Raw genomic sequence first — 24171 nt, 5'->3', positions numbered from 1 at the left:
TCAAAAACTAGGTCTTTTAGCAGTTTAGATAAAATAATTTCTCTTCTTTATCTTCCCTTCTATTATTCTACTATTTGCAGACAATTACTTATATATTAGTCACAAGTGCTCCATCACACAATGTGACATAATTGGCAATTCACTGAAGACATGGGAATTTCCTCTTGTCTGCAGAGTAATAGTTTCTTATAATAAGAAACATATGTGAGGATTTTTTTAAACTATGTCTAGACTTGGGATCTTTCCCAGGAGAGCTTCCAGGTGTTTATCTAAGCATAACAGGCCAAATTACTACATTTTAGAGGCTGGGAAACAGGAATGGCATAACAAAAGCATAAATGTAAGTGGACAGCCTCATAATTCTAAAATGAATTTGGAAATTGGAGAACCTTGAATGAAATTAATATGCTGGAACCATGAGGTTGAATTTAATGTGAATGTCTATTTGTTAATCATCAACTGATGCTATTGTTCTCAGCTCTCTTTTCACATCTGGCTCTTCCTTGTCACTTGTTAAATGTAAATTTTCCTGTCTAACTTAGTGCAAATGTTCACAGCAGGCCTGTGGTCTCAAATCTCAAATCATTTAATATAAATGCGCCAATGAAATGTTAAACTCAAATTCAAGATACTCATTCACGACCTGATTCAGAAAACCCAAATAGTGCCTACGCTAATTCATTATGGAAAATTTATTCATGAACGTCTCTTTTCCTTCTCAGATGGATAAACCAAATTCTTCAAGATTTTCAAAAAGAAACTTCGCCGTGGCAGTCTTTTACCCAAAGCCACTTCTCTGTTCTGCATCTGTAATTCTGGGTCTTGGAGCTCACTTCTGTGCCAGGTGACTCTAAGTTAGTTTCTGCTATAGGGATGACTCAGGGGATCTTGGAGGACAAGAGGAGGAAAAGAACTTTTTTCTTTTCCGTATACGGTTCTTGCTAGTGTCACCGCAGTAGTGGCATCCCTTCCTAGCAGCAAAAGTTAGTTCTAGATTCCAGCTTCCTTCAGCACTCCCTCATCGTCATCATGGACCTTCATCATCATAGACTTTCAAGTAGTTTCAGCTGCACTAAAGGATGTCCCCTTCCCAAAGGCCTGAGTTCCAGCTCAGTGGGGCCCTGCCTACAAAGTTCTATATTCTGATAACCCCAAATTCTTTCCTTTTTTCAGTTCTATAGGTGGTAATTGCTTCTCTCTGTGTGTGTGTCTGTCTGTGTCCATGTGTGTTTCTGTGTTCCCTAAATGTTTCCTCTTTGCTCTTTTAATACTCCAACTCCAGTGTAACCAATTCCCTATATTAAATTCTCTCAGTTGAGATACCTATTAAAATTTCTACTTTCATGACTAAACCCTAAATATTACATTATTAGTACTAGTCCCAGGAAACAGACCTTCAAGGATGGGATACTAGTTTTCAGCTATTGTTCCTTAAAATGCTTTGCCTCCAATACCAATTTGTGAGGACTACTAGAAGATTGCTCTCACCTAGTAGGAACAATAGTATATACTGTTCTTGTGAGTATACAAGGTCTGTCCAGAAAGTATCCAGCCATGTAATATGAAAAGCAGAGACATTTATTGAAGAAGATACAAGATACAAGAAACATTATACATAGGACAATGACATCTCAGTCCCCTTCAAAGTAGGCACCTTGGGACTTCACAGAGTTCTCCCAGCGTCCTTAACCTGACCCATACACGTTCAACATTCCCAGGTGCTCTGCTTGTTGCAGGCCTTCCAGAGCATGGATCACTTTCAACAGATTCTGAACCATCTTTGAAGTGTTTGTACCACACTTTTATTTGTGCTGCACTCACTGCCTTGTCCCCAAAAGCCTTCTGAATCATCCGGATAGTTTCCGCTGAGGAATGTTCAAGCTTAACGCAAAATTTGATGCAGATTCGTTGCCCTACTCTCTCAGTCATCATTTTGAATGCAACAGCCACACAGTGCACGTGCTCACTCAGGGGCGGCTAGCCCCCCACTGACTAGTACAGTGAAGTTGTCATTGTTCATGCATGTGCATTCCAGTCCACTCTCCTTAGCTGCCAGCTTACATCCATGTCGCTCAGACTGTTCTCATTATATTAACAATGGGGATACTTTCCAGACAGACCTCATATATTCAGTCTCGCCTCAAATCCATATTGATTCCCCTGTCTCTGCCATGACATAGTCCTCAGAGATCCTAATTATCTTGACACTCCACAAACATCACACTCCACAAACATCACTGCTATGGTGACATCACTCTGATTGTACCTGATGAACAGCAGTAACATGCAAGCCAGAGGGTGAAAGGTAAGACCCATAAAAATGTAGGTGCCTGTCACCTCAGTGAGGTTACTGGAAGAAACTCAAAGCACCTCAAGTGAAAATACTGTTATGAGCTTCAGCAGGAGAATCACAGTGAAGATTGTTACAGTTTCGGATCAAAGCTATGCCCTCTTTTGCAGACTCAAGAGCTAGAATTACCTGTTCAGTTCCATGTATGGACATCCTTGGAATTCCAGGAGCTGTCTTGTCATATGGGAATCTTTCCACTACCCTTCCTCCAAAGAAGGGTTTTCCTTATAGGTGTTTTTTCATAGCCCAAATGAGTGTGTCCCTTGCTATGCTAACAGATTAGAACAGAAGCTGCATACCCATAAGAAAGGATTTGTCTTGATGAAGAAGTGGTACTTTGCCAAGTCCCCGCAAGTGGGCACATCCTTTTGCAACTCCACACATTCTCCATCAGGAGTTGGTTGAAACTGATTCAGTATAAATAACAAAATATGCAACCCAGCTTCCTTCTGGTGCATATAGTTTTCTTATCTCAACTTTTTCTGGTGCTTTTGTAGGGCTTTTCCTACTTGGCATTTTCATCTATAATTTAATGGAAACTTTAAGATGGAATCTGAACTGTTTTAATTCAAACTGCCATCTTCCCCAAAGCTGGTGTGTGTAATTTTTTTAATGAAAGGAAAGGCATATTTTCAAATTGTGTTGCATTATGTCATAATCTGCCAATGATATTTTTGCTGGATTATGTAAAATCACTAGCAATTAGTATAACAGAGACAAATTAGATGAAAGCTGTTTTTGAAGCAGATATATAAAGTCTCAAGATGTAGGCATCCACTTGCCTCTCTGTTGAGAAGGCAATATTACTTCTTTTACTTTTAAAAGAGAACCACCAATAACTAAAAATAATTGGGAAGGATAATGTAAATGCAAAATCCAAACATTCTGTAATACTACTGTTCCAATTTCTTCCCAGAAATACTAAAGATGAAAAATTTTGGTTTTCTATCACTGTTTCCCTCGGGTGGCCTTAAACAAGTTACTGTGGCCCTCTAGCTCAACGGTCTCATTGTTAAAATAAAACAAAGTCTCTTTTGGATCAAGAACTATTCCTGAGAGTTTGTCCCATTTGAGGATAGTCTCTTCTCAGAACTAATATCATCTATAGCATTTGGAATAGATGGCTAGTACATTAATTATTTCTAAAGATCAATGGATTGATAAATCAGTAATCCCTAACCTAGCATCTACGTGTCCCCGTCAATGTTCCATGTACTTTGAAAAGTAAAAAGAGTCTATAAGAAAACACTTGACTCTAAGACTATTCCAGTCTAGGTAGCAAGAAACAACAGACAGCTAGGGACAAAGGTAAGACATGTACGTTTAAGAGCCACACATATGATGTGGACTGTCCGGTTCTCACGTCCTGTGTCCTGCAGGACGCTGCTGCAGCGTCTCTCTTCCATTTAAAACCCTTTGGTTACAGCAGCTCCTCTTGCTATATCCATGCCCCTTCGTACGTGCCGAGAGGGAGTTCTGCTGTTCCGACAGCCCTGGGAGAAGCAGGGCATTCTGCGAAGCTCTTTTGGGCTTGCCCTGACAAGCACAAGCTTCTCAGTGCCCAGTGAGCCGTCTCACTGTCAAAGAGACTCACCCAGGTAGAGCCGGGACACGGGGCTTCGTTCACAGAAGTGCACCACCACCTAGGCCCTAACTTCTCCTAAACTCTTTCCTAACCCCCACAATATGGGGAGTATTTTCTAAGTTCAGTATGTGGGGAGTTATGCTGTGACTCACCAAATATTCTCTGTGCCAGGAATTTGTAAATTGTTTCTGGTCATGAACACTTACCAATACAAAGGCACACTCTGCCAAAATACATATGCTCATTCATACCACGTCACTGTTACCGGTTGCTATCTCAAGGAATTATATGTTATTTATATATATATATATATATATATATATGTTATATATTTACTATGAGGTTTATTGTTCATGGTGGTAGATTTAAATCTGTATTTCTAATAGTTTTAATAATCTAAAGTAGTTTGGCTGATTTTTTTTTTCAAATCTGATTGATTGCAGTTTTTAAACCCACGAGGTAGCTGACAACTCATCCTGGGGGGAGGAGATGTGTCAGCTCTGCTATTTTCTTCTTTCTCTCTTGTCCGTATTTTATAGTACTATTTTTGAACCAGAATTTCCTTTCAAAAATCTTTTAAAGCTACTTCTCATTTTTGAAGGTTGATTCTGTTAAATTTAAGAAATATAATCCAAAAACCCCTAAACCAGTACATAGAAAATATAATACACACATTCAGAAAGAAAGAATGAGGGTGACCAGTGCCCACCGATATAAATTGGAGCGAACCGATGAGCACATGTGTGCATAGAGGGAAGTAAAACTCAACGGAAATCAATCTGCGGGGAGGGGGAAGGAGAGGACAGCCGAAACTCACCGAATGGGTACAATGAACAATATCGAGGTGATGAGTACTCTTATAACCATCATTCAGGCATTATAACAGCAATTCATGCAACCAAAATACCAAACCTATTTGTACCCCATAATACTTTGAAATAAAAAAAATAAGATTTTAGAAGATGTCTTAAGTAGAAGACAAAACAATATAAAAACTCTATCATCTGAAAATTCTAACACAATCACCTAAGCAACTCTAAGAGGAAATTAAAACCAATTTACAGACTATATAGAAAATAACAATAATTAAAACTTTATATTAGAATCAATAGCATAAAACTATTGTCAGAGGAAGATTCATGGTTTTAAATGGTCTGTTAATAAACAGATGTAATTTATGAAAATGTTTTATTTAAGTATCTAATTTAAGAAATTAGTAAAGGAACAATAAAATAAAGCTAAAGAAATCATAAGGAAGGGATGATGTAGACACATGAAGAAAAAAACTAAAGAACCCATTTATAATTCTGTGTTAAGTAAAATTTGAGAATTTCCATGGTGACTTCCTAATAAAATATAAATGGTTAAAATCTACCCTAAGAGAAAACTTATAAATAGATCAATTACCAATGAAGAAATAGAGAACATTTCCTAAGAATTACCCAGGCCCAAAGGAACAAATATTTTCACAGGAGAGTTACAGCAAAGTTAAAATGTTTTCTACACCTCCTATAGGGGCAGCAGTTGGGGTTTTAGGAAGAATCTCAGATTATAAGAGTAGCCACCTGTCCTATGTCAACGTTCTTTTGGAGGATAAGGTTGTTGCATTATTAAGAGAGAAGATGGTTCTTTAAATTCCAATTTAATAACTCTTCTCTTCTAAATAGAATAACCATGTATTCTGATTTTCTAAGATCTTTTTGTTCCAGAGATAATCTGAGTTTTCTAGAAGTAGGTAGATTTCAATATGTAATGATGACACAAATCTAATCATAAGTCATTGAACACTGAAACCCTTTAATAAATGACAATTGACAAGTTATGGCGAGCACATGATTTTAAAAATTAATATATGCATGATGTTCAGGTGCAGATATGCTATTTTAATAGCTAAAACTCACAGGGCTTGTGTTGGTGCCTTGAGCTAAGTAATTGTGGCCACAGGTCAGAAAAGATATGGGCACAAAGTGATATCAACAAGGAACATTTCCACATGCTGTATTATAAGATTACTTTGCCAGAGTTCAGAGATATTTGAAAGGTTTGAAAATATATCATTATATCTTTAACTTTCATGTCAAAATGACTATAAATGATAATTTTTAAAAGAAGATTTACTTTTTAAAAGCTTTGCCAAAAGAATTGCATTTGTTAAAAGAGACATGACAATTTGTCTTTCCACTTATGAGATAAGCATGACTCAAGGCAGGAAGTATGACTTAAAATATATTAAATCTAAGGAACTCAATTAGCTGTGGAGTCTGTAGTGTCTAGGGCTTCAGTGAATAAATTTCTTGAGATAAGATCGTGTAAAATGAGGTTTGTTGCAAAGAATGTGGGTAATTGTACACCACGTACTGCAAAACTCAATCAGTTATAGATCTTTCTATTATACTAAGTGGTGTGCTGATAAATGTATATTAACCAGCCCTCCAAAAGAAATTCTTTGATTTATAGAATTTGCCAGTGTTAATGGTGTAAATATCCACATGGTTGGATTAAAACCTACCAACTTGATGTCACCAAAAAGAGATGTACAAAATCAGCTCTCATGAGCGGGTCTGAGTTACCTCCAGCGCACCACTAATTCTAGGTAAATTTTCACATTCTTTAAACTGTAATTTTCATTAATCCAAATAAAACACGAAGTTATCATAAAATATGTTCTTGCTCCATAAGCTCAAAATATTTTACTTCAGGAATTGGATGGCATTTCATGTCTAACAATTGTGAAACAAAACATTCATCCAGTCACAAAAGTCAACATATTAGTTTAAAAAGTTAATGTGGAAGATCTTAAACACTGGCAGGACAACCCTGCCAGTCCATGACACCCTTGACCTTCTAAAAATTAATGTAGATATAATTTTCATAATATTTTTATAATTTTAATAGAAGTAAAGATACTGGAATCATTTTGTGCTTTGTCAAAATGTAGAACACACTAATTGTCTTATCTGGATACTAAATTTACAAATCTAGTGCTCAATCTTGAAAGAATATTAAAGTTTTGCATATGAGAATTTCAACATTATTTTAAAGCACTTCTTTAACACTTTTTTCCAAAATCCCATATCTGGCTTGTAATTTGATGCTTACTCAATGCTACAATTATTTTTCATATTACTTTTTCAAAGAATGGTGGGGCACCACTTATTAGTGCCACTGCCTTATGAGAATCACTTGTACCAATATTCAGAGTAAAGACCAAAAAATTGAAGCTTTCCTAACTTAACATTCTCTAATTCAGGAAGGAAATTGCTGAGAAGTATGTATTACATTTTGGGTCAGGTTCAGCAGGTAAATGAGAGTTAGATTTTTGAGTCTTCTTGAGTTCGTGCTGTGACTCCAAACCCCTGAGGGACCCGGGCGTTATTCTGTGAAAATCCTATTCTGTGAAAATCCGTGTGCCTTACGAATGCTGCTTGTTCGCAGCTGTTGGAAGTTGTTTTCTGTCTTGTTGAGATCTGTACGTGTTTAATGTCACAAATGGTATCCTTATTCAAGCTTGAGTAAATCGGGAACTACCGCCGTGGTCCTTGGAAGGAAAATTTGAAAGCCCCTGTTCATTCTAGAGGATTCAGTTGAAGGCATGAACTTCAATGGACTTTACCTGCAGTTAAAAAAAAAAAAAAAAAAAAAAAGGGAATTTTTAAAATACTCTTCTTGTATTTCATTTACTCATCCATCTGTAAATACATTCGTTATTCACTCAGTACAGTTCCTGAGTCACTACTATATGCTAGACAAAGCGCCAGGGCAGGGAATGAAGATGGGGGCCGGAGGGACACAGTTCCTGCCCTCGTCCTCCATGCAGCCCAGCCAGGAAGAGAGCCAGCAAACAAACAATTGCCTGAAAGAGGAAGTGCGTAGCCCCAAGGGGACATGCAATAGTGGGGTTGGGCATTTTCTTGGTGGAGGAAGGACAACATCATTGGAGAAGTCATACATAAGCTGTTACAGGAAGGATGATGCTTTTGCATGAAATTCGTTTTCTTAAACCCTTAATGAGAACTTCCCGATGAAATTGGGCAAGGGCAAAGTGAGCATTGCAGATGGGTCCTCATAATTTTCAGGATGACATACCTACATGATATTCTACAAGTAAAGGACATTTGTGAATTTTCCCTCGAATTAGCAAATAGAAATTCTGACCTTGACAGGTGATTTCTGCCGATCAACAACTCTCAGAAGTCAGAGGAGCCATCAGTGACCAATGAAGCCATTTTATAAAATCTGTCTCAATAATTCAACTAAATTGCTCAGAGACTCTTAAAAGGATTTTTTTTAAAAATTAAAAGAATAAAGATTTGTTGAACAAGATGGATTCTTCCAACAACATTGTCACCAAATTCAGAAATAGCTGAATAAAGGAACTGATAAGGTGAATACGATGAACTTTCTTATTACCAAAGTACGTTTTAATTAAAAAAAATTGGAAATGCAGATAGGCACAAAGAAGATTGAAATCACCCGACTTCCCACTCATAGATAACCTCTGTCCACTTTCCACTGTAGTGCGGATGTCCAGCCTTTGTGCACCTGTATTTGTTACAGAAAGATTAAATACAACAGGCAACATCACTGGAGAGGAAAGAGTAAGAGTTTTGGCTTCGTTACTTTCCATTTTCAAGAATTTGTACAAGTTATTTCACCTTCTCTGCCGCATTTGCCTCATCTATAAAATGGGGCTAGAAGTCATCGTTGCGTAGTAGAGTTGTGGCTCAGCTGACCGTTTTCATTCGCGCCCATTGGTACAGTGGAGTGCGGCCTCAGACGTGGGTGCTGTTTGTCTTCTCTCTCAGTGGTTTTCAAACTGATGGTTGTCATGAAATTGATTAGGTGTCATAATCAGCATTAGAAAGGAACACGTGAGGGAAGAGAATAGGAATTTCATAAAACTCTTATTAAATGAAAAAATGAAATATTAATACAGTGTCTGGGTTTTGTGAAACTCTATTTCAGCCATGTGTATATGGGGTCAAGGACTTGTACTAATGTCTTCTGGCTGTGGACTCCGGTCAACAACACGTGAAACCATTGCTCTGAATCACAACACAGCCACTGCCTGGGAACCTGCTTTGCTCTTGCAACAAGACACCGTGGACACTCCTTTATATAGTTCAATATTCTTCCACACAATCTTAATGCTGCACTTACTTACAGTATTTACTCACATGAATAGAGCTTGACTTTTTAAATAAATCTCCTAATATTTTGGCCCAATCAGAGAATTCTTTTCAATACCAAAGAGTTCAAATTATTTGCAGATTCTGTAGTCTTTTAAAAGACAATTCATCAAGTGCACTGCTACACATGATTTACATTGTATACTTTGGAAGATACTCTGTTTAAATAACTTTACAAATCAAAAAAATTTACACCATTTACTTTTTGATTTTGACTCTGGAGACTCAGAGTGAATAGGATGCTTGAGGGGGAAAAACAAAAGTTTTGGGTGAGCTTTGTTTAACTATTCCACCTGGCATAGCTGAGAAAGAGATCGGGATGCAGCGCTTTATGCCAGAGCACGTTGATTTATTGCAGCCTCTCCACTTACATTTCATTGTTTTTGCAAGGCACATGTGAATACAATTACACAGCAAGGTCAGCTTCGCTTCAGTGTTTCTTTCTTTCTTCCCCCTTCTCTGTCTTTTCTTCGTTCTTTTTCCTTTCCTTCTGTGTGTGCGTGTGTGTGTCTGTGTGTGTGTGTGTGCGTGTTTGCTTCTTCTAGGGCCACAGTACAAAACCTGAGACAGCCAACACCGTGGTTAAATGCACGGGCCTTTGTGTTTGATAGGAGCCCATAGAAAGCTCTAAATAACTTTCAGTGTGCATGATTTCTCTCCTTTACTAGAGGAGACTTAAAACCTTTTTGTCCTTCACAGCTCTTGGTTCCTAATGAGTGTTCTATAAATATTTATTAAACTGAACCGTCATCATTGGCCAGAGCTATTTGTTTAGCAAAGCTTGACGTCCATACGTTTATGAGAGTATGCATTTCAGATGGGCAAAGGTAAGTACGGCAGGGAAATCATTTCATTTATTTATTCAGAAAGGTTTATTGAACTTGTACCTTTTGCTGGGCACTTGTATCCTGAGCAACAGAGACAGAGAAGTGAGCGAAATGAACAACCACGTCCCTCTCGGACCCTGATGCTTCCAGAGATATAGACAATGAGCATTATATGTGTATATTAGATGGCCGGTGGTGGTAATCATGAACCCACATGTTGAACAAACACCAACTTCTATTATCTCTCCCTCCCTTTTAAAATATATTCGGAGAGGAGGGTGTCGCTCTGCCCCTTGAAGAACATTCCAGCAGGCTAAAGATTTTTCTGGTTATACTCAGGCAAATCACACAAACAATGAGCTAATAAATAAAGTCTTTCAATTCCTTGTGATCACAAATATAATCTTAATTTAGTCGTTGAATGCCTACTCTTATATAAAAATCAAAACAAACTTGAATCCAAGCTTGAATCTCTGGCCCCTGTCAGAGGCAGGCCAGTTGCAATGGGGGGTGGGGCAGCCTTCTTCCCTCTTTCCCTGGGGGTCCCCCCAGCTCCTAACTTCAGTTCCAGGCCCTGAGAGCTGGAGAGACCTGACCACCGGTCATACCTCCTGGGCCTGGATGGTTCCAGCCAAGTCTACAGCTCAGGGTGTGTTTGCGGGTTAATCTGTGACCCTCTGCTGCCCCTCAGCCCCTGATTCTCAGGCACTCGTTCCTCCTGGGCAGGGCTTCCGAGGGCTGCTGCTGTCCCCACCGTCTCTCTGTCCACACCTCCACCGCGAACAGTCGTGCATCGTTTGTTCTGATAAAGCCTGGAGTGCAGTGGGATCCCAAAGCCTGGGGACACCTCAGATTTCTCAGGCAGGAGGCAGGTGTCTGCCCACCAGGCATCATCCCCTCGCCACTTCCTCTGTCACTAAGGCTCAAGGTCAGAAGGGAGGGAGGACGCACAGCACAGTTATTTACACACCTGCCTTGAAGGCAGGGGACAGGCCTTCTCCAGAACCTTCTCTGACCCCTTTGTGCACTCTTGATATAGCAGAATCAGGGAGCTGTTACTACGTGTTCTTCCTAAATTCCACCGAAGGTGTGGGATGGTGGGATGGTTCCACGTTCGCCATCTACTCACCTCCATTAAAACTGAGATGGGAAGCACCCGTCTCCACCGCCTACAGGGCTAGAGGAAAAGCAAATAGGGGGGACAGGGGAGTGTGGGGTGGTCAGAGAAGTCCGCTCTGAGAAGGTGAGAAGGAGCAGAGAGCCTCACCGGAGTGAGGACGTGAGCCTGTGGCTGTTGCTGGGAGGAACACGCCAGACAGAGTGAGTCACCAGTGCAGGGGTCTGCGGCAGACGCGTGTGGTCTGAGACGGACAGGAGGCTGGAGGATGGAGCAAGGGAAGAGGAGAAGGGAGGTGGGCGCTGAGTCGCAGGAAGACGGCACATGCACCGTCCTGGAGGCCACGGCCATATTCTTTGAATTTTATTTGAGTGACAAGACAGCCCTCATCTTTTCCCTCTAAATGGCAGGAAAAAACACGAGAGGAACTCTCACTACAATTGAGTGTAAACATAGTAGTAATACCACTTTGGCCGTAGGCTTGGTGACCGGTTGATAACTAAGACGCTTTCAGCATTCTTGTTAACACACACGAGATTTATGACACAGTAAATGAATAAACAAACACTGTTAAGTTCAAGGGATTTGCTCTGTGGATTTTCTCTCATTAAAAGCCGATCTTCTTGACGGGAGATTCATCATCCTGATTTTATGTGCTCTGTTCTTAAATACGGGCCAATACCTTTCTACTCCTCGGCCCTCTCCCTTCTCTGAACATCTGAATTCAGCTGAAATGAATTTGGAGTGACTGAAAGGCAATGCTAGGGTGACTGTGAGAGTGACCGAGGTGACGTGTCAGTGAGCTGAGTGTGGGGACGCCCCGCCAGGCACGCGTGTGGAGCAGGCGCTGGGGCTGCCCCCCTAAGCCACTGCTCAGACTTCTGGAGAGCCCAGGGCGCTGCCGCCACCTGGCCCACCCCGAGCCTGGCTCTGAGAGCAGGCAGGCCACGCACGGGCTCAGGGACACCCATCAGCTGGGGAAGCCGCGGTGGGGCTGGGTTGGACTCCAGGTAGGTGGAGGAGAATTACACAAGGGGAAGCCATGTGTAATCTCTTCCAGGACAGGGAGGAGCCCCATTGCAGCTGCAGGGAGAGCCTGAGAAGGAAAGAGAAGGCTGGAGAGAACGGCAGGGGCGGGTTATGGAGGTCCATGTGTTGGTACAACACATGCGCCCTCACCTTAGTCACTGGAGGTAGCAGCTGGTAGATGTGGCAGGAAGTCTCTTCTGCGTTTCCTTACGAAGCCAGCAGCATGAGACAGAGGAGAAAGCCAGGACTTTGTGTACACATCAGGATCACGTGGAAGCTTTGATGTCTGGTCCTTGTACCCAGAGCTGCTGACTTAATAGGCCTGGGGTGCCAGCTGAGGGTGCACATTTGGGGGAGCTGCTCAGCCTGTCCTAAGGTGCAGCCAGGGTTGAGATCCACAAATCCAGAGCCTGACGGCTGTTTAGCCTTTTGCTTCCCAGCTGTGTGCTTGAGGGCGCGTTCCCGCGGGGCACCACTGGCCCAGTGCATAAGGCCCACGATACTTTCAGGGACTCTCATGAATGTCTTCATCATTTTTCTAATCAGAAGACAAAGGTGAATGTGATCCCGCCCGGGGTGTATTTGTCTTTATACTGATGCAATTGCAAAATACAATTTCTGGTATTGGTTAAAGATGGACGGAGCTGACCTTCATGTGTCGAAGGCCCGTGAAAGTCATGATGCAGCCCCAGCTGGGCCTCCCCTGCCCGTCTGTAAATGGGGGCAGTAGGGAGCTGTCCCCCGACGGCTGCTATGAAGACACAGGGGGGCTACTTTTCTTCCTCCAGGTGGGGGCTTGCCCTACTTTGCACATGCTAACTGCTCTCTGACGTTATTTACCCTATCATTGCTTTGAAGCTTCATAAAAATCTTTTCTTCTTACAAAATCTTTCTTTTATCCTCACTAGAATGAAGGAAGCCTGAGCACCGCGGACTGTATCTCGCGTGTATTTGCGGGAGACGGAAAGCAAACGCCGCGCAGCCGTGCTGACCACAGCGCTTTGCCCGGTGCAGATGTTCAGCCAGCACTGGTGGTTTTGAACGGAGTGGGAGGCAGGCAGGCGAGCACCGTGAGAGACCAGATCTTCACAGCACGTGCGCTGCAGGTCTGTTCCACACTGGGGATGGAAGTGCTCTCAAACAGCATCTTTCTGTGGTTTCCAAACCTGTGTGGTCACCGAGATCACCCGGGGAACCTCATGCCAGCTCTCCTGAACTGGATGTCTGTCTGCATGTGCACAGCACATGTATTGATCCCCAGACGAGGGGGAGAGCCCGCCAGGCGTGGGAAGTGCTGCTTTTGATGTCCCTCGTGCCAGATACCCTCTATGTGCTTCTCCACGTCCACTTCCAATGGTTCTCTGCCCTGCTCCGCGCCTCACAGACAGACTCTTGGACACTGTGCCGATGGGCTCCCTTGTCCTCTGGCTTCTGACTGGGGTCGCCTGTCGGGGGCACTGGCAGGAGACAGGCAGTGAGAGGAGAAGGAGGTGAGGGTATGTGTTTCTCTCTCTCCTAGCCCACCGTTTGGTGCTGGCTGTGACCTTCCGTCTAGGGCCCTCTCCCACAGCAGGAGTTCGCTTCAGGATCTGGGAGAGCAACTTCCAGGCAGCTGAAACCCAAGGACACTTTGCCATCCCTCCTTTGGTCTCCGTAATCTACTCGCACCCTTGTACATAGGCCCTTCCCTGAACTCTTCAGTTGCCGCTTCTGCAGCACGGCCCCGTCTTCCCCACTGGGCCTGGGTCCTTTCCTCCCCACGGTCAACTCTGTGCAGGTAATCCTGCCGTCTTAATGCGTCACCTCTGGAATCTGGAAACTGCAAAGTAGTATCAACATTGATGTTCTGTTTATTACAGTTTACTCTCTGGGTGGGTTTTTAAAAAAATTATGCTTTGCTTTCGTGTATTACTGATGTCTGCTTTATCTCCATGCAAATATAGGAGATTGTTTTTATTAGCATTGTTTTAGTTTAAGAACTTGAAGCCCCACGAAAGAAAGGTAACTTGCTCCAGGTCATGCTCCCAAGCCACGGCTGCTCTCCCAGGCCCAGCATTCTTGGCGAATTCACCCGAATTCCTCAACACCCCAGAGTGGGGGCAGCCGTCGTATTTAGCACCTGGAATTTACTTTTCACAAGTTGGCTAGCTGTGGCTTCTGGATTGTAGACTCCTCCAGTGCACTCTACCCTTTCTTTAACTTCTGGAGAGAGCTTTGGGGAAATATTTTTTTCTCTGTGATTGATGGGCCAAAACTCCCTGCCATGAATCTAGGGGCAGCAGGTTTTCTTCCCATTGGTGCTGAGGCAGCACTGTAAAACATAATGTATGGCCCTATCAGAGTGGGCATTTTCCAGGAAAAATGCCTGCTTCTACTTAAGTTTTATGGGGGTCTCCACTTAACATCTCCTCTGGAGCACACACATTGCTTCTCTGAGTCTTTCCCAGAGACGCCCAACGGACCAAAAGCTACATTATCTACTCTGACAGAGGAAGGGGGAGACGAGGCTCTTTGTAAAAAGGAAATGACACACTTCTTTTCTTTAACTGTTTGCTGGCACACATTAGTGTGCATGTGCGTACCTGGAAGTAATTATAATATGTTCTATTCCAGGAATCATGGAGAAACCCGGATACAGAGATGAGACTTAGAAAAAGGGACCCTTTTCATTTTGAGAAAGAAAAATTGGACCTGCAGCAGCACTTGCTGTCTCCTTTTTGTAAGTCATTTAACTTGTTCTGCGCCCCAGTTTCCTCACTTGAAGCTTGTGATAATAATATCCTCCTAATGGGGAATTAGAAGCATATGTCAGATAATAGATGTCAACACAGTGTACAAACCTACACTATCTTCTTGTGACCTTTTGGATCACGTGATTTAAAAACATTTTGTGTGGAGTTTGCATCTTTGATATGAGTCAAACAGATGAGGTCCCTTGGGCACATCTCTATGTGTCCCTTGTAAATATATTACCTGGGATGAGGACACAGTCGTCACTCCTCCCTGTCACCTGGGGTCCCGACTGGACAGAGCACACAGATGTGCGCCAAGGCGCAGCGGTGCTGGGGTCAGCCTGGGTGGGGTTTGAATCCCAGCTCCACTCTCCTGGCTGTGAGGCCAGGGTGTGGGATGTAATTTGCAGAACCCAGTGGACGTGCGGAGGCTTTTGTTCAAAATCTGTTAAGAATTCAAAGAGGCAGGAGCAGAGCGTTAACACAATCATGCAGGGGCCTCTTCCGAGTGTGGCGCCCTGTGCAACTAACTGCACGTGCCCTTGTGGCTGACCTGGAGGAGCTCATTTAACTGCTCTAGGCCTTTGTTTTCTCATCTGCACAATGAAAGGAGAGCGACTGCCTGGCGGGCTGTGTGAGGATGGTGCTAACGCGTCCCACGGGCACAGCGCGGCCGGCAGGCAGAGCTACTCTGCCACTCACAGTCCCAACGCCCTCATTGGCGTAGGGAGCAGGACCCACACTGCTCCATCTCCAGTCGTGTCTCGCATGAATCACTTCCACCAGCACAGTGGGCAAGGACTTGGGTAGGGTAAAAATCTAGATCCAGATGGAGTGAGGGTGGGGTAACTATTGTTACCAAATGTTGATGATTATGAACTATTACGATTGAGACCAAAACTAACAGAAAAAAAAAATCCTCTTAAAAAGAAGTTGGAGTGTCCATAGAGTTAAACAAAGAAGCAAGACATAACTGTTCTGGGCATTCCAGGCCAAATCCAGCCCAGCACTTGCTTTTACAAAAGAAATTTTATTGGAACACAGCCACATCCGTTCACTTACGTATTGTTCCGGGCTGCCTTCACGCCACAGTGGTAGAGTGGAGTACCAAAACACACACCATTTAGCCCACAAAGCCTAAAACGATGACAGTCCAGACCTTTGCAGAACAAGTTTGCCGGACCCTGATAAATACAGTCTGCACGGTTGTTGTGTGTAGAATAAGGTATTAGATGGGAATAAGTGTGCTTTGTAAAGAGACTAGCACTTCACAAATGCAAGAATTGATTGGGCCTCAATGCTGACCTGCTGCAGTGTAGGGTTATAAGGCTGCCTGAAGCTTGAAAAAAATTAAGAAACATGCAGGATATAATGATGTGGTCACCCAGTCAATACTTTACTGGTGCCAATTATGGGCAAAGCGCCTTGGGAACTGTCACTTCAAGGACAGAGTTAGGCTTGCCAAATAGCTGGTAGAAAAAAAAAAAAGGAAAAATAAAAGAAATAAAAAAACTTATTCTTTCATCAAAAAAAAAAAATCAAACCTTCTCGATTTAATTTAGCCACCCCAGCTATTATATAGTTAAAATCTCAGCTGTGCTTTTCCGAGGGCGGGAATGGGGGTGGGATTCCAGCACTCTGGGAAAGCTGCCAGCCCCTGGCACTGGAGCCCTGGAGTTTTGGGGTGGCAATAAAGAGACCCACATTCTCCCCCATCACAAAAGGTTAAGTTTCCAAGTCAAATCTTAGGAGTATGTACGTGTTACATGTTGCTGCTCAGCTGCAGAAATGCTAAGAGCCTTAATGAAGGTATTAACATGGGTTTTCTCACCCCCGCCACATGCTGCCCTGTCGAGATCAGGGAGGAGGCTCCGCCGTGCACATGCGAGAGCCAGACTGCGTGAGCGAGCCAGTCTGCGGCGCCGCTCTTGGCGTTTCTCCACCATTGTTCCGGTGGGCAGGGTGCCCCGGGAGACTGGCTGCAGGGAGGCTGCTGCCCAAAGCACAGCAAATTCTCCTGTCTCCAATCACCTGACCAGCGGCACTTTCATCTGCAAATCTGGCCCCTTCACCATCCTCCATTCTGCCAGATTTGAATAACGGGCTCCAAAGCAGCTCCTGTTGCTGGCTGAGGTACACCTTCCTCCTAAGCGGGGTTCACATTTCCTCCCAGGCACAAAGCCATGGGCTGGAACCTCCTTTCATCCTGAGATGAGGCTGTGCTGACTGGTGGTTAGAGCTCTCTTCTGGGTCTCTGTCAACACATGCAAATAAACTGATTACATTCAGTAAGAGCAAGGACAATTGAACTCGTAAAACATCTCGCTTTCTTGCATCAACCTCGATCATCTGTTTTACTTAAAAATAACGCCGCTCTCTAAGACGACGTAGACACTAAACCACCTTGTTACATTTCTGATTATTGTAAGAAATCTCCACTTCTTAAGAGAGAGGTTCTGATCTATCTTGGTGGACCCACTCTCAGCTCTCTTTCAAGTTCAGGTGATGATAACCAACGCCTGTTCCTCTTACAAGGATATTATGAAAATGCATGAGCTCATGCCTCCTAAGAGAGTTCTAGAAGAGGAGCTCAGAGCCTGTTATTGCCTCCTCTTGTTCTCTGCTTTTTCCTGACCTCTTTTTTCCCCCCTCTACTTTTGCTCATAGAATTCTACTCCTGGTGAGAAGAAAGTTCCCTGTGGCAATCTCAGCATCTACTCCACATCTTTCCTGGGGGCATGTTCATTATAAGCCACTCGTGTACCAAAAAATGGTGTGCAGTAACCAGCACTCTCTGTTTACCTTGGAAATAAGGAATTTTTGTTCTTAGAATGCAGCCAGCACATGCATTATTGAAATGTTACATAACCATAAAAATCCAGGTCATATCTCCCTGTGGGATAATCTCCAGCTTCTCTGTAATATCACCGTGTGCTTGCCAACCCTTTTCAGGTGTGGATTCTTTGCAAAAAGTCTGCTCTTTCCTCCCTCTTATTCCCCCAACATTTCTGCTTCTCTGCAAAATTTCCCTTTTGTGTGTCACTTCCTTTGACAATCTTTCCAGCGGAACCAGCTTCTTCCGCATTCTGCAGAACTTCCCCTCTCCTGGTTCCCTGGGAAGGGTGCCCTTTCAGAGGAGGGTCCCCCATTCCGTCCTCTGGCAGCCTCTGTGTCCCTCCTCCCTCACCTCCTCTGCTGATGAAAAGCCGCCTTACGCACTTTCTCCAAAGCCGATCCACCTGGCGTGCCCTTGATTCTAACAGGGACATCACCAAACACATCTTGCCTCGTGTTCTTGGCATGTTAACCTATTTCTCCCCACTGAATTGTCCATCCAGCCTACAGATATGCTCCAAACACGCACCGTCATCCGTGTTGTCATCTACACACACATCCACACCCATATCAAGACCTTTTGGAAGTTCATAAAATTGATTTAGGAAAACAGAGTGAAGATAGATATACTAGAAAATTAAGGAGTTACACTTGCAGTTGATACGACTACTAGATATAATAATATGTTTTAAAGTAGTCACAATTGAAATTGTCATGCCAGTAAAACAATCACATGGCCCACCAAAACTCTCAATAAATTGAGCTGAATGAGTAAATAAATGTCTATAATTATGTAATATAAAAATTAGAAAAAGAATAAAAGCAACTAATGTGTTATTTTAAAACCATTAAATCTTGAATAAAATTAGCTCCACATCTCATAGCATATAAAATAAATTTAAAATATACTAAAGAGCTAAGTTGTAAGAATTATAGAAACTATAGAAAACAAAATATTTTCAAAACTTCCCAGAAAATCAAATCAATCATCAGATTTCTAGAAACAATTGAAAAGTCCCAAAATTAAAACTCAATGAATTACACTTATAAATTGAAAATATTTTATATAAGAAATAATAAAAAATTAAAGGAGAATTAAAATAATTGAATATAAAAACTTTAACAAGAACAAATATGACAAACAGAAAATATACATATAAAACAAATTTTTTATTTCTTAACATATGAGAGAAGTTTTTTCCAATTACAAACCAATAGTTTATTTGCCAATATTTTTATATTTTTCTTATTAATTTGTAGAAGCTTTTAGTGTATGATATATAATAAATCCTTGTCATATATTTTACAAATATATTTTTTATGATTTTAATTGTTTTAAAAATTACTTTATGATTCTTTATATGTTTATGAAGTACAAATCTATCAGTCATTTTGTTTGTAATTTCTGGCTTTAGTGTTACGCATAGAAAGGCCTTTCCTATCTCACAGTTACATAAATTCGCTTATGTTTTACATTTTTGTCTAACCTACTTTTAATTGTTTTAACATTTTTGTTTTGTTTTGTTTTAAGGTAGAAGTTAGATCTTGCTGAATTCTTCCCCCTACGTTATGGTCCTGACATTACTTTTTGACTAACCCATCTTTGACCCACCAATATGGAATTCCACCTTTAATGTTTTAGGCAGATACACACACAAACACACATATATGCACTAGTCTGATTTTTAGAATTTTCGTTCTGATCAGTTGATTTTGGAGCTGGCTCCAAGTTGTTCAGATTTTCTGAAGCTTATTGCTAAATTTTAACACCCAGTAGAGTAAGTTTTACCTTTGTATGGACATTCTTGCATGCTTACTTTTCAGATGAACTTGAGGCTTATTTAGTGAAATTCTTCCAAATATTCCTTTAGAATTTTGAGTAGGATAATACTAAATTTATGAATTAAATTGGGGGGAGAATTAAAAAGAATTGGAGATGGTTATGTGCTGCCTGTGAGTGTATAAATGGCTCCAGCCTTTCTGGAGTTCGACTTGGCAGTGTAGATCAAGAAATCTAAAAATTTGAACACCCTGAGACCCAGAAATTCCAGTTTTCATCATCAATCTATGTAAATAATTAAGGATATGCTCAATAGGTATCTATAAATATCTTAATTATAGTTTGTCATTTGAAAATACTGGTAATACATAAATGCCCAGTGGCTTGAATAAACCATGTTGTACTCATATAATGAAATTCAATAGAAAGGTATTAAATAATAACATGAATAACTATTCACTTAGGAAGTAAGTTTAAAACAGCATTATGATTCTGTTCTGTTGGAAATTGTATTACATATGACTAAACAAACCTATCACACGTAGAGAGGATCAGCCGATCAGTGTCTAACAGCTGGCTCTCCGGGAAGAAAAAGCCTGACGTGCGGCCTTCGCTGTTTTCTGTAACGTAAATGCACCCACCCTGGCTGACTTTAAGCTGCTAACCCTGCGTCACTGAGTGCAGACTTGGGAAGAAGTGTGTTTAGTCAGCTCTGCGACCTGTCTCCGACACCCCACTGGGAGAGTAAGGAGAAAGACAGAGGGAGAGATGCACAACCGCAGTAACCTAAGGGAGGGGGCAAAGGTATGTGGCCCCAGAGTGGGGTGGATTTGAGTCCTTGAGGGTGAGTCCAGTCAGATCACCAGAGAGGTCCAGAATGATGGGGGATTCCGTGGAGGGCCAGGAAAGTGTGTGCCTGAGAGAGTGCAAGAGTGGGGAAGGAAAGCAGGGGTGAGCAGCGGCAGAAGGTCGTCCCCAAAGTCCAAAAGTGGCTAAGAAAAGATCAGGTGCAGCAATATCTAACACGGAACTGTAATCATTTGGGTTTCTGTAATGTAGATTCATTTGTCTCCAGAATTCCTTTAAAGTCTGCCTATAGTCTAATGTGTGTGCGTGTGTGTGTGTGTGTGTGTGTGTGTAGAGTGCAAGTTTGAGCAGGGCGGTGACATGAGATTAAATTTACGTATTAAAAATATGTTAATCTCCTGCTGGTGTGGGCAGGAGAGACTACTGAGAGGAAAGAGTGGCAGCTGGGAGCAGCAGCCAGAGAAAAGATGTCGGTGGCTGCACTGGGGTGAGCGTGTGGGGTGGTGAGAAGCGGCGGTATTAACGATGCATTCGTGAGGCGCTGCCGCCGGGATTTGCCGTGACTCTCCTGCAGCCAGGCTGGCACCATTTTGCAGGCTAGGGGCCAAGCATCCTGATTTAGGTTGCTTTAAGTGAACTGTTCTTTGTGGCAGTAATTATATTTTATTATCCCTGTGGTGTGCAGCACATGCCCACGATAAAGTGCACTAAAAGGGCCAAGCCAGCCCCTTGGGAGGCACAGCTTTGACTGTGTCACTCCCCTGCTCAACAGCCCTCCATTGCTCCCAGTGGCTTCCTGTGAGATCCACGCTTCATGAACTGGCCCCAACCTACTTTTTCAGTGCACCTTAGAGGACCTCCTTTCAAGACATCATGTGCCTCTGTCAAGCCAACTATACCCTGTTCCCATTACACATACCCTGCTTTGGCAGATTATTTGGCTGACAAAAAAGTCACTGTCCCTTCCTTTTTGGCCATCCCTGGTGGAGAATTATGCTTCCTACCCGACTGGCACAAGGCTTGCCCTGGTGACTTGGCTTCCCCCAGTGAAATCAGGGCCAAAGCTTGAAGAGCCATCCAGGGTTCTGTCCTCATTTTTCCCTCTTCCCAGAGGCCATCTTGTCCCCAGTGGACAGAAGACCCTGGTGACACCAACAACTGAGTGAGAAGACTCAAGCAAGGGCCCCGATGCATCTCGAGGAGAAAGACTAACTGAGGAGTGAGCTTCTGGACACCCGGAAACCTCGGGTTTCATGCTGCCCTGCGATCCCACTGCGCTGACAAGCAGGTCAGGAGCAGCACGGCTCCCCCCAGGGACGTGCAGGGTGGCGAGGGGCTGCCTTGCGCCCTCACGGACAGCGCCAGAGCAGTCGTCCTGGGAAGTGGGAGAACTGGCCACAGGGAAGGGTTCACGCTTCTCACCTCCTGTAGTGTGTGCTGCACGGTGCACATGACACACCCAGCCTAGAGACAGTGTCTCGTCGCCCCCATGGGGTGAGCTTCCCCAGGGCAGGACTTACGCTGTCCCCTGCTTCCTTCTTCTCTGTGCCTGGAGATGCCTCCAACAGTCGCTAGGCAGAGCTCCAAGTCCTGGGCAGTCCAGTGAGGGAGGGCGACTGTTAGGAGTAGATTCTCCAGCCAGACTTCCTGACTCCTAATCCTGCCTCTGACACTGAGCAGCTGTGTGCCCCTGAGCAATCTGCTTTTCCTCTCTGAGCCTCACTTCCCAGCTGTAAAATGAGCTCATAGCAATAGTACCAACCTCATCCTGCTGGGGAAAGGATTAAATGGACTAATACCTGCAACGGCCCCTCAGAACAGTGCCTGAAAACCCCTTCTGCTTTCTTAGTGCTGGCTACATGGATGCTCCTTTCTCATAAAGACTAATTATCCAGCTTTTCCAAGTTTGATGAAGGTTTCTGTTTTCTAATATCTCATAAGTAGCACGGGGCTAGAGAATCGTTTCTGATTAGATAGGATCAGATTAGAATTACTATGTGAAGTACTAGGGACAGACCTAAGACCAAGGCACTGAGATTAGTTTATTCATTTATTATTCAGCAGATACATTTATTGAGCACCTCTGTACTAGTCTCTTGGATTATGGCAGTGAACAAAATAAACAAAAATCCCTACTCTTGTGAAGACGTTTTATTGTGGGGTCTGGGTGAAGACGATGAATGAAGTAAGTAGAATAAACATCTATTCTGCACAAGACGTGGACAAGAGCAAATAAGAAAAATAAATTAGGAAAATGGGAAGAGGGGTGCGAATTTGGATGAGTGTGGCCAGCCATTGAAAGCCCTGCTGAGAGAGGCAGATCTTTAAGGCAGATTGTGTCCAGCAACCGTGCGTACACCCGGGACAGCCAAGGATTCTAAGGCCACGTCTGCCCCCCTCTGCAGCCGCCGGCCTCAGGTGACACAAAGCAAATCCCTGTCTCCACCTGTTGCACACGCCCAGGCTAAGCGTTTAGCTTGGAAATCCTTGCAAAGACACGGCTGCCGGGCCAGGGTAAGCAAACCGAAGGGCCAAACCTACGTTTGCCGAATTCAGTTTTGAAAAGACGTCTCAATTAGAAGCTGCGATGGCTGAGAGCGCCCTGCCCAAAGGACAGTGAGAACGATTCCTGGGAGGTAAAGAGAGAGCCTGCGTAGAGATTGCAGGTGACCTCTCCTGCCAAAGCCTTCATGTGGAAGTCCCAGGGTGTGCAGGAGGAGCAGAATAATTGCACAAGCGGACTCCTGCCAGGAGAAACACAAGCCCCTACATTGTGCTTTTGGCTTCTAGTACGAATACGAATAAAACCTGCTGCTATGATTTGATAGCTTCTGGATTTATTTATCCTTTCTTCTGCAAATCTCGCTCCGATCTCAGTTTTAGAACCTCTGTCGTTGGCCGTTAGGACCAAGCGCTCATAGGCAAGGAGCCCGGCTGCACGTGGGGAGACGTGAAGGACGGGCTTGCTTAGGCTGTGCCGCGCATGTAGCTCTCTCTCCTGACCCTTTGATTCCACCAGCACACGTCTCTGGGCCCTGGGGACAGGGGAGAGGAGGAAAGGTTCCCTGTCACTGTGCTGGGGAGGTGTGACACTGTGGCTCCCAGAGCAAGAGGAGCCCCCGGGGAACCACTGCCCACCGCCTACTGCACCAAAACCTTCCGGCCACACCGTGCTCAGGAGCCGTGCACGGGCCACACGCGCTATGAAGCTAAACTCCTCGCCCTGTTCACCACGTGGCTGAGGAACAATATCAGCCACACTGGGGCAGACAACAGTGGGCTTTTCTCTGTGGAGGGTGGTGAGCAGAGTGTTTGTGCCAATTTGACTGCGATGCCCTTCGTTGAATTCCTTTCATGCGAACCAGCAGTGCTGTCCTGACTTTCCTGCATCAAGGCCCAGCCAAGTGGGGAGAAAATATTGAGAAAACACAAAATTATATTTTGAGCATAGGCTGCTTTTTTGCAGGTTGTACCTTTAAAGCTGATAACCAGCCATTGCTTCTGTTAACAGTAAGGTGTTAGTCACAGGTAAAGAAGGTAAGAGCATCTAAGAGGGTGTGTAGACAAAGACACCGCATTGGAGGCGTTGGAACAGATCACCCACATGTAAGAAACTCAAGTGGGGTTTTTTTGTTTTTCAGTTTTTTTGGGGGGGGGGCAGGGGTGGTCAGATCTGCTGTTATACATGAAAGTTCCAATTTTGCCTAATATAGGACAAGAAATCAAACTCATTGTAATTCTTTATAGGTTCTTCTTCAGGACAGTAACTCTGTGTGGGCCTCCCACTTTCTCCAGCCAGTCAAGTGAAACAAAACCTCTGGAGAACTCTAACACGCTTCCCAAGAGCTTCTGTAAAGATGACACCCTGTTGTCAAGGATTAAGATAACACACAAAATCACACACATCACACACGTCACAC

The sequence above is a fragment of the Eulemur rufifrons genome, chromosome 3 (genome assembly GCF_041146395.1).
Source record: "Eulemur rufifrons isolate Redbay chromosome 3, OSU_ERuf_1, whole genome shotgun sequence".
In the NCBI taxonomy this organism is placed as follows: Eukaryota; Metazoa; Chordata; class Mammalia; order Primates; family Lemuridae; genus Eulemur; species Eulemur rufifrons.
The sequence above is the reverse complement of the archived record's forward strand: the minus strand, read 5'-3'. Positions refer to the sequence as shown.